Raw genomic sequence first — 10783 nt, forward strand, 5'->3', positions numbered from 1 at the left:
CTACTGAAATATTCTCAAGAAAACATTTGTCCAGAAGTCTGATTCAAAGTGAAGAGAATGAGGATGATGCTACTTGGAACATCATACATCTTACAAAGGTTCTCGGTTGATACCTAGGACATTGGCAGCAACCATATCAACCATTAGCACCAGTCAATGGTATTTGGGATGCATTTTGGAATGTTCAGTTGACTGAGTTTCATGTTTAATGAATAAAGTTTGATGATGATGATGATGATGATGGTGGTGGTCTATGAAATTGTATTATATCTGCACCTATTTGTGATTGGTCTTGCACTCTCAATAAATTTTGAGTTGAGCTGAATTGAGTATGTGCCTATTTCCGGTTTAGACAACTCAGGTTAAATTAAACGTAGGTGCCTTTAAACCTATAAGAATTTGAAGTTTCCAATTTTACAGAAAACTTTTTTTAAGAAAGAGTTGACAGTTGCTCTGGCCTTTGCATAGCATGCCAAAATACCTTCAGAAGTGGGATGGTATTTTGCTGGCATTTATTTTTAATTCTTTTCTTTTGTATTTGTATGTTTTCTTTTATTATATTTTATTATTTCATATCTATGTATTTATTTTTCCTTATTTTATTACATTTTTATTTCATTTCATTTTCTTGTGGGAATTTGGTTCCCACAGGAATCTATCCCTATGCCTCAAAAGTGATAGGTCTCATTAGGCACCTATGTTGAAATGAGCTGAAATTCGTGAACCTTGTTTGTTAATAAAATTTGCTTGTCGAAAAAGGTGACCCAAGACTTCCACTTTTTTTGCTACCACAGAGTAATACAGCTCTCCCCCTACAATGGTTGCCTAAGTAGAAGGTGCAATATTGCTAAGAATTATTTCCTCAGTACTGCAGAGCCCTCTACTGATTGATAAAACTCTGCAGTCTATTATGTTTTTTCAGACTCAAAATCAAACACAAGAGGGAATTTCAGCAATGCAACTGAGCTTGGGGAGTTCATTAGAGGGAGGAGGGATAAAGGGAAAAATATATTTTTACTCTTTAAAATACAAAAAAACAAGCCAATGCAAATTCATCTTTTTGTCCAGGACTGAATTGTTGTTTTTTTTTAATTTAGTCTATGCTTTAAATCTCTGTAAAGTTCAGGAAACATTTCTGCAATTTAATCCTCCTTAATCCACTAAGATAAAAAAAAAAGTCCCAAAATGGTAGTCCTGCTCAATTTACTGGGCTCTGGTGGTTACAATATTATGAGCTGCACTTTACACACACCTGGTCTATTATCATTATGCATTCAATAACAGCTTCTAGCATTATCCCAAGAAAGTATTGCTCACCTATTTTATATTTGGCTGGTATGGAATATACAAGTCTAAAAGTAACCAATTTTCTTTTTCTATCATCAGCTAACATTCCTACTTTATGAATTGTCCAATGACATCAGTATACTCTGTTGGTCTTGCCAATATGTTCAAATATTGTCAGACAGAAATTAACCCTGACGAACTTTCACAGAAACTACTTGGGTTAAAAAATAAGCTCAAAGAAAACCAGTCTTCCCTAACTTGGCATCAAAATTTTCAAAATATCCTCTTTCAAGACACTTTCTATCTGTTGGCATTAATATCTATATAAATCAGTAAGTCCTAAAGTCATTAAATCAGCAGTCATACGACTGGCCAGATGTTCTTTGCTGGACTTCAAGGATCAGCTTTGAGTTGGAAGAGGGTGATTCTTTTTCCATGCCAACCTCTAGAGCCAATTCAAAGAGGACAGGAACGGGATGAAGCAGGATGAATGAGAAAAGGGATCTATCACATCCTTAAAACCAAATAAGGATGACTTATTTGATATGGCCAAAATAGAATGGCTGTTTAAAAACAAAAAGTTAAAGATGGGCTTTTGAGAGACTTGGTGGTCAGAAGATTCCAGAAATCCAAAATATGTACATGTAGTTGTTTTTTTTTAAAAAAGGAGAAAAACATACTTTAAACACATATGAAAAATATGTGATACAGGCACCATGAGACTCTAAATATAATGCTTTCTAACCACATCACACTCATGTTAGAAGCACCGAAGCGCTTCCAGGTTGAAAGGATTAGCCAGTGAAATCATTGTTGCCTAGGGGATAACCAGTTGGAGACTCCCTTCGTGTGTCCCCCGCAAGAGCTGCAATGAAGAATGGGAGCTCACTTAGCCCCACGACAGCATTCAGGTCTTAAACACGGGCTTGCTAACCTCCAACCCAGTGACCTAACCACATGAGCCATCATGCTCCTTATGCTTTCTAATATACCTTATTTATATGTATTTTACTGCAACAGCCTACAGAAATATATACACCATTATGACGATGACATCTTACAGGCTATCAAGAGTTTCATCCATTAGGAAAATATTTCAGCTTATTAAATGAATTACATCACAGTCTTGAATATCTGGCTTATCCTCATTCATTCATTACCTTATTTTCTACGTCTCCAAGTGAAAGATACCTTTAAAGCATGTATGGTAGATGAAATTTTTTTTACAAAATGGAAATAAAGACCTGAATGTTGGCTCTCTCTATTTCCAAAAGGTTGAATTAGGGCAAAAACATTTCTCACTTTTTAAATAGACGACAAGTCTTTTTTTTTGGGGGGGGGGAGAGATTGAAGTAATTGGCTTCAAAAAAGGACAATCAGAAAACAGACGAAACAACACATGTCTTTCTGGAATTGCTACAGGTATTTCTTCATCCTAAAAAAATACAAAAAGTATGTGTTTGAATTTTTAAGATTCAAACCGCAGTTCATAGAGAAGGAGCATGAAAAATATATCCAGAGGTATTTTTTGTTCTACTGTGTATGAATTGATGCAGTAATGGAATGGAACAGATTTACCCATTAACACCATCAGAAGATATACGATTGCAAATAAATTGTTCTCTCCATACTATCTTCTCTCTGCCAAGTAGAAAGAGACAACTAAGAAGTAACATGAAAGATCTATCTTAAAACACACACACACACACACACACACACACACACACACACACACGCAGACAGACACACAAAAGGCCCAACTTTTGAGAAAAGTCCCTTTATTGATTGAAAGTCTTTCTCCCAAAAACAATGCTTGGGTCGTTTTCTTCAAGGCTACTTAAAAATTAAAAATGAATTCCCAGGATTGTCACTATGGATATAGCTGTGTTCTGCTTCTATTTATTTTATTTTTCCCTGGTGAGCAAATGCAGGATCCATCACTGCCCCCTGAGAAAGGCATATCCCATTCTGCTAACTTTAAATCCTGGCTGCCTTCTAGCTGTCATCCATATTTTATGTTATGTTACCGGTAATATAAATCATGGAAAAAATCAAAAATGCTGTAAAATAGTCTTTTCCTGATTTCTTATTTCTTCTTTTGCTTTTAAAATTGCTGAAACAAAGGCCATTGAAGTCAGACACTAGAGTTAGGTTCTCACATATAGACAAACTATTCTCATTGTAGCACCTGTAAATTAGTAACTAAAAACCGTGAATTACCATATTCAACTGCATTAGTTACTCTTAAAGTCACAGTCATTCCAAGAATCTGGGTTTCTATTTCTGCACTTTTGTTGAGTAGCCAAATCAACACACCAATGAAGGGAAAAAATGATATTATTTAATACTGCAAGGGCTCTTAAGTCTGCTTAGTTTAATGTAGGAAAGAAAGAAAAAAAACTTTATTCATTCTAACACTGCCCTCTTGTGGTATAGAATTCTGCAGATATTAACACAATCCAGCATAAAAGAAGCAAATTAATTTAATTTTCCCATGTTTATTATTCATAAGAAATACAAGTGTCAGTAATACCTGGATTGACCAGTTACTTCAACAGTTGCTGCTTCTATACAAATAAATCAAATAACTTTGAAGGGACAACAAAATGAAACCTGGGTTTTCACATTTTAAATTTGAATAGCTTTATCTCTTTTATTGTTTGATTGTTTGTTTTGCTTTGCAATATTAACGAAGACCAGATTTTGTAGAATTATAAAAAAAAATAGATTTATTTTATAGGAAGAGGCCTTAATTGAATGGAATGGAATATAATTGAATTGACTTGAACTGATTTAAAAATAAAGATAAAGGTTCCCCTCACACATATGTGCTAGTCGTTCCCAACTCTAGGGGGCGGTGCTCATCTCTGTTTCAAAGCTGAAGAGCCAGTGCTGTCCAAAGATGTCTCCATGGTCATATGGCCGGCATGACTAAACACCGCTGTTACCTTCCCATCAAAGGTGGTTCCTATTTTTCTACTTGCATTTTTACATGCTTTCAAACTGCTAGGTTGGCAGAAGCTGGGACAAGTAATAGGAGCTCACTCAGTTACACGGCGCTAGGGATTCGAACCACTGAACTGCTGATCTTTCTAATCAACAACCTCAGCGTCTTAGCCACTGAGCCACCACGTCCCTGTGAACTGATTTAGGTACCACCAAATTTGGGAGCCACACAACATAACAAACAGAATAAAATACAATATGAGTAAGGAAAGAATAAAAAAAACCATCTAGATAGGCCACAAATAAAAAATAGAGAAAATGGCAAAATTGGAAAACATACAGACTCCTGTGTGTCCAAAGAACTCAAAGCACCCCAGATACCTGACCGAGTGCTCCTTTGTAGGTGTCACACAGCCCTCGTGACACTAAAACTCCAAAGAGGCCTTATTAGAAAAGTAGTTTATAATGAAGGCAGAAAAATAGAAAATAAAATCCACAGAAGTAGAGCTTCATCCTGAAAGCATGTCTGTGAATGGTCCTTGCAGAATTAACTATATAGTCTCCAATGGAGTGTATGATGAAGAACTGTGGTGAAGACTTAGTCTCTTTCCTACATGCATCCAATATCACAACATGTGTTCTAAAGAAGCAAACTTTACACAATACACTTTATTCATATGTGTCCTCTGTAGAAACTGCTGGTTCTTTGTTAGAAATTATGGAATAAAAGCCATAGTACACAAGCAGACTTTTTGGAGTCAGGCCTAGAAAAGGAATGCCCTAGTACTGTACAGTCCTCTTGTTCAGCAAAAGTGTTCATTTCCCTAAAGGTAAAGATTCCCCTTACACATATGTGCTAGTCATTCCCGATTCTAGGGTGCTCATCTCCATTACAAAACTGAAGAGCTAGCACTATCCAAAGATGTCTCCATGGTCATGTGGCCGGCATGACTGTATAACACCGCTGTTACCTTCCCACCAAAGGTGATTTCTATTTTTCTACCTGCATTTTTACATGCTTTCAAACTGCTAGGTTGGCAGAAGCTGGGACAAGTAACGGGAGCTCATTCCGTTACGCAGTGCTAGGGATTTGAACCACCGAACTGCTGACCTTTTTGATCAACAAGCTCAGCATCTTAGCCAATGAGGCACCGCATCCCACCACATCCCTTGTTTCCCTATGATGTACTATATTGCCAAATTAAAGGTTATAGGAACAAAATGTTTAGTAGTCTATAGGTAGGCAATATTTTCCTGAGAAAATTGTACTGCATTAGAAATGCAATTTTACCTGATGGTTGCTCGTATCAGAAACTTTAACATCCAAGGATCCTGTCAACACAGCATACCAATTTGTTCCAATATCACCTTGACGAAATACTGCCAAAAGAGAGAGGGAGATAATCAAATTCAAAGATACATTATCTTTATAGTAACTATAAGGTTAATATAACTTAATTATAATAACGTTTGATTAAATAAGGATATTTGTATCAGCAATGATTATATCTCCAATGAGAATTTTTGACACCTGCAGTTTTCAGTAGAATTCTTCAGATTGAACTATAATTCCAAATATTCTTTGGAATTTGCTAATTACCTTGGTAAAATGGGTTGGTTGTGTATCTCTCCCTTCCATATTCAATGAGCAACATGATGATATCATGTGTTTCAAAATGTCATCATTTTGTAAACCATGTAAATTATGATAACTTCAGGTAATCCTTGACTTACAACTGCAATTGAGCCCAAAATTTCCATTGCTAAGCAACACCATAGTTAAATGAGTTTTGCCCCTTTTTACAACTTTTTTTGTCACAGCCATTAACTGAATCATGCAGTCGTTAAATGAATCTGGCTTCTCAGAAGCCAGCCGGGAAGGTTACAAATGGTGATCACATGACCCTGGAATATTCCAACTGTCGTAAACATATGATGGCTGCCAAGCAACCAAATTCTGATCACGTGACCATGGGGGGGGTGCTACAATGGTCATAAGTGTGAAAACTGGTCATAAGTCACATTTTTCAGTGCCATTATAACTTTAACAATCACTAAATGAATGGTTGTACGGCGAGGACGACTTGTACAATGAAATTATGAAATATGTGGTAGTTACACGAAGGATATAAAATAAATAATTCCACCATTTGTGCAATGACATCATGACATATTTGACATCATTGCCCATGGATCTGCCTTTACTGCTTTCTACTCACATCATATCATAACTAATTCCCTCATCTCGAGACTCTTAAATTAAAACACTATTATATTGCAAAATGTTTAATATAAAGAACTCCTCAGAAATGCTCCTTAGGTCTACGTCACACATGATCAAAGTATTGAAAATCAGGACTAATGGTGGGATTCAAAATTTTTTACTACCTGTTCTGTGGGTGTGGCTTGGTGGGCATGGCGTGGCTTGGTGGCTGTGGCAGGGGAAGGGTTCTGTAAAATCCCCATTTCCTCCTAATCAGCTAGGACTCAGGAGGCAGAGAATAGATGGGCGCGGGGCCAGTCAGAGATGGTATTTACCGGATCTCCTCTGAACTACTCAAAATTTCCGCTACTGGGTCTCCAAAACTGGTCAGGACTTGCTGAATACCACTTTTGGTCAGGATATGTGATGTAGGTTCCACCACAAAACCGCGTTCGACTAAAGGGCGCTCGACGAAACCACGTAGCTGACGTCATCACAGGGCGACAACAGCGTGGAGACAGAAGCACGCTGTAAACGCTAAACCTAAAATTAACCCCTAAACCTAAACCTAACCCCCCTAAACCTAATCCTAAACCTAACCCTTAACCTAACCCTAAACCTAATCCTAACCCTTAACCTAACCCTAAACCTAACCCTAACCCTTAACCTAACCCTAAACCTAACCCTTACCTTAACTTGAATCGGCTTGCTTTCAAAGCGCTATTTAAAACGCCCTTCTTTCTCCGCGCTCGCTGTTGTCGCCCTGTTGATGACGTCAGCGATGCGGTTTAATCGGGCGCGCTTTAGTCGAGCGTGGTTTTGTCGTGCCACGGTGATGTAAACTTTTATATACAGTATATAAATCTACCTTTCATAATTGCTTTGTTTCTTCTATTCTAAAATTAATTCTTTTTCCCCAAAGCCAATCAGTCCTTTATGGACACACAGGGCACTTTTAAAAAAATGTTTTTTCCTCCATTTGGATGGCAGTCTCTCTCTCTCACTCTCTCTGCATTTCTGAAATGCATTACCCATTTCTAGGACAAAAATAGATCTTCACATGAGGGCAAGAGAAGCAAAGTACAGTTTATGCCTGTCATTGCTATGGTGATTGTCAGAAGTTAAGTGAAAACTTCACACAAGCAGATTGGCAAATTGTCTTCTGTTTGTGCAGAAGCAGCTATAAAACACGGCATTGCGCTTGGGTGGATGGAAAACATACAAATTAATTGTGTACTTCATAACTGAGTACAACCTCGTAAATAGGACTTTGTAAGGCTGTTTTTTTTAAAACAAATATTTTATTATTATTTTTTTACATATGCTGTATAATATGAAAGAAAAGCTGTATTAAACGTGAAAGAGGCAAGCAAGCAAAGAAAAAAGACAACGAAAAATGAAACAGAAAAAAATGAAAAGAAGATAAAGAAATAAAAAACAAAATACAACTGCTAAATCTGGAAAAAGTTTAGTAACTCCTGGAAAATCACAGATTGCTCATATCTCATGGCTTTTGCAACAAGAAATTATTTTAAATAATGGGAGGAAATAAGAAATAGTGTAACATTAAATAGTTCTGATCCCTGAATTTATCAAACTCAATCCTGCTTGAGATCCACCAGATCTTGGCCCACTTAAACTAGCAATTTTCTTTCTCTAAGCATAATAGTTTGCTTAGTTTGTACATACTATACGCAATGCTTTCAATGCTATATTTAAAATATATTTACTGGGTGCTTTAATGCTATTAAATTTAATTTAATACTATTTTTTCCCAAAAAAGTCAGATTATATATTTTTGGACAGAAAATGTAGACCCAAAACTAATTCTTCTGCCAAAAAACCATAACATTTCTGCAGTCATTTTGACCTTATTGTTGTGATTTAAAATTGCACTATAAGGATAATAAATGGGGGTGGAAGTGTGGGAATGGATTGGCCACAACACTTTACAAAGAGAAAATCATAAGCACAGAAGTCTTTTCCCCATAATGAATTTCATAAAGCCAAAATGCTTTTCCATACAAACCATTAGTTACCAGTACTTCCTTAAGAAGACAGCCTATTCTGTCTCATTACTAACTTGTCAGTTTTGTAGAAATTGTAGTCATGACATTTCCCACCTGTCTTCTCTACCTCAATTACTCTCTCTTCTTTTCAAACACAGTAAAAATATAAAAATAAAATGCTTGTTCTAACTGGCAAGAGGAAAAAGGGCAAATTGGAGGAGAAATGGAGACTGGAGACCCAATGACAACAATAAGAGTAGCTGTATCTGTATAATGGTAAGACAAGTTGCTAACTTCCGTCCTAGAACCTGGTATGAAAATTTATCTATGATAGCTAATTAACACATCTGTTATTTGACCCATTTAAACAATAAGCCAATAATATTTAAGCTCTTTTCAATGGCATTATTGTTATAACCTTTTTGGTCTCAGATTAATAAATATAATGATCTTACAAAATAATTATTTAAAATATTTATGCATACTATAAATTTACAATTAATAATAAAAATAATTTATGACTAATAGTTTACATATAGAAATGAATACATGATAAGAAAGATAATTTTATCCCTACTCTAAAGAACATTTCCCATTAAAAACATTAAAATTTAAAAAAATCATATTAAAATATCAATATTCAAAAGTTAAACATTAAAACATAAAAACATTTCACATTATAAACACTGAACATTGAAAAAGAAAAAAAAAACTTTGACCTGATTCCTGGTTTATTCTTCTACATTATTTTAATCTTTAAAAGCAACTTACATGTAATACCCTTTTCCAAGTTTTCATAATAGCCGCAGAGACATATTTGCTGGAGAAGATTGGGATGAAATTTTTCAAAAGCTTTTACTTCTTTTAGGCGAGTAAATATAATATCCACATCTTCACTTGAACGCTCCAAAGGTCTGCAAAAAGAGGAATGACATTAGTTTATTATCTTTCATTTTTTGAGTCACAAAAATCAAAGATGATGATACTGTACTATAGGATTAAAACTAAACTGTCGGCTAAATAGAGCTAAAATATAGAAATCAAAATTGCATGCAGCTAAAGCCAGCCAAAATCCTAAATATAATCAACCAGCAGCAACAATAACCACAGCACACAACCTAACCTTGATTGTAGATCTTAATTAGAAAATTAAGATCATCTTTAAGAAATTATTTTGTCTCATTCGAATCAGAACATTAGAATTCTGTAATAGACAAGTGACTCTCAAAAGCATATTTTTATTAGGGTTCTCTTGTGAAAAGCTGATAAATGATGCAGGAGTAACTCCCAGTGTTACATACAGGTAGTCTTCGACTTACGGCTACAATTGAGCCCAAAATTTATGTTGCTAAGTGAGAAATTTGTCAAATGAATTATGCCCCATTTTACGACCTTTCTTGCCACATTTGTTAAGTGAATCACTGAAGTTGTTGAATTTGTAACATGGTTGTTAAGTGAATCTGGCTTCCCCGTTGACTTTGCTTGTCAGAAGGTTACAAAAAGGGATCCCATGACGCCGGAACACTGCGACCTTCATAAATATGAACCAGTTGTCAAGCATCCGAATATAAACCACATGACCATGATGATGCTACCATGGTTATAAGCAGGGGTGAAATCCTCCCGGTTCGGCCAAACTAGTCGGGACAAATGTCATTGGTTCTGCGAACTGGTAGTAAAAAAAAAGCTTCTGAGGATCACATGGCTCAGCTGTGAGCCAGCCGCACAATCGTCGGAAGCTTTCCCGCTGCTTTTTAAAGCATTTTTTTCCTGCCAGTTTGGGCGAATAGGCAGGAAAAAAATGCTTTAGAAAGTGGAGAGGGGAAGCTTCCGACGATCACATGGATCAGTTGTGAGCCGCGTGATCGTTGGAAGCTCTTTTTTTCCCACTTTTTAAAGCATTTTTTCCCTGCCCATTTGCTCAAACTGGCAGGAAAAAAATGCTTCAAAAAGTGAAAAAAGTTGGCTACGCCCACCCAGTCACATGACCACCACCACCAAGCCACGCCCACAGAACTGGGAACAACATAGATTTCACCACTGGTCCTAAGTGTGAAATATAGTAATAAGTCACATTTTTCAGTGCCTTTGTAACTTTGAACAGTTCCTAAATGAACTGTTGTAAGTCAAGGCCTACCTGTATTTTAATATACATTGCTGTGAGACAGCCTGTATGATCTCATGGTTAGAGGGGATTAGGATTGTCAATTAGGATTTCAAATCAAACTCATGGAAGCTTATTGGATAATTTTGTGTCGGTCTTCATGTCTCAGCTCAATATATTTGACTGAAATACTGTGGGCACAGAACTGGAGGAAGGGAGTACCATGTATATTGC

At 36.2% G+C, this 10783-nt stretch overlaps 1 long non-coding RNA gene across 1 annotated transcript in view; it reads right to left on the minus strand.

The window, feature by feature from the left end:
• Positions 1-5599, minus strand: part of LOC116503441 — a 40976-nt gene extending 35377 nt beyond the window's left edge. Inside the window, exon 1 of the long non-coding RNA XR_004254712.1 lies at positions 5525-5599. This is a non-coding gene — a long non-coding RNA (uncharacterized LOC116503441). The remainder of the gene's footprint in view (positions 1-5524) is intronic.
• Positions 5600-10783: the final 5184 nt, after the last annotated feature.

This window comes from Thamnophis elegans, chromosome 1 (genome assembly GCF_009769535.1).
Source record: "Thamnophis elegans isolate rThaEle1 chromosome 1, rThaEle1.pri, whole genome shotgun sequence".
NCBI classification, from domain to species: domain Eukaryota; kingdom Metazoa; phylum Chordata; class Lepidosauria; order Squamata; family Colubridae; genus Thamnophis; species Thamnophis elegans.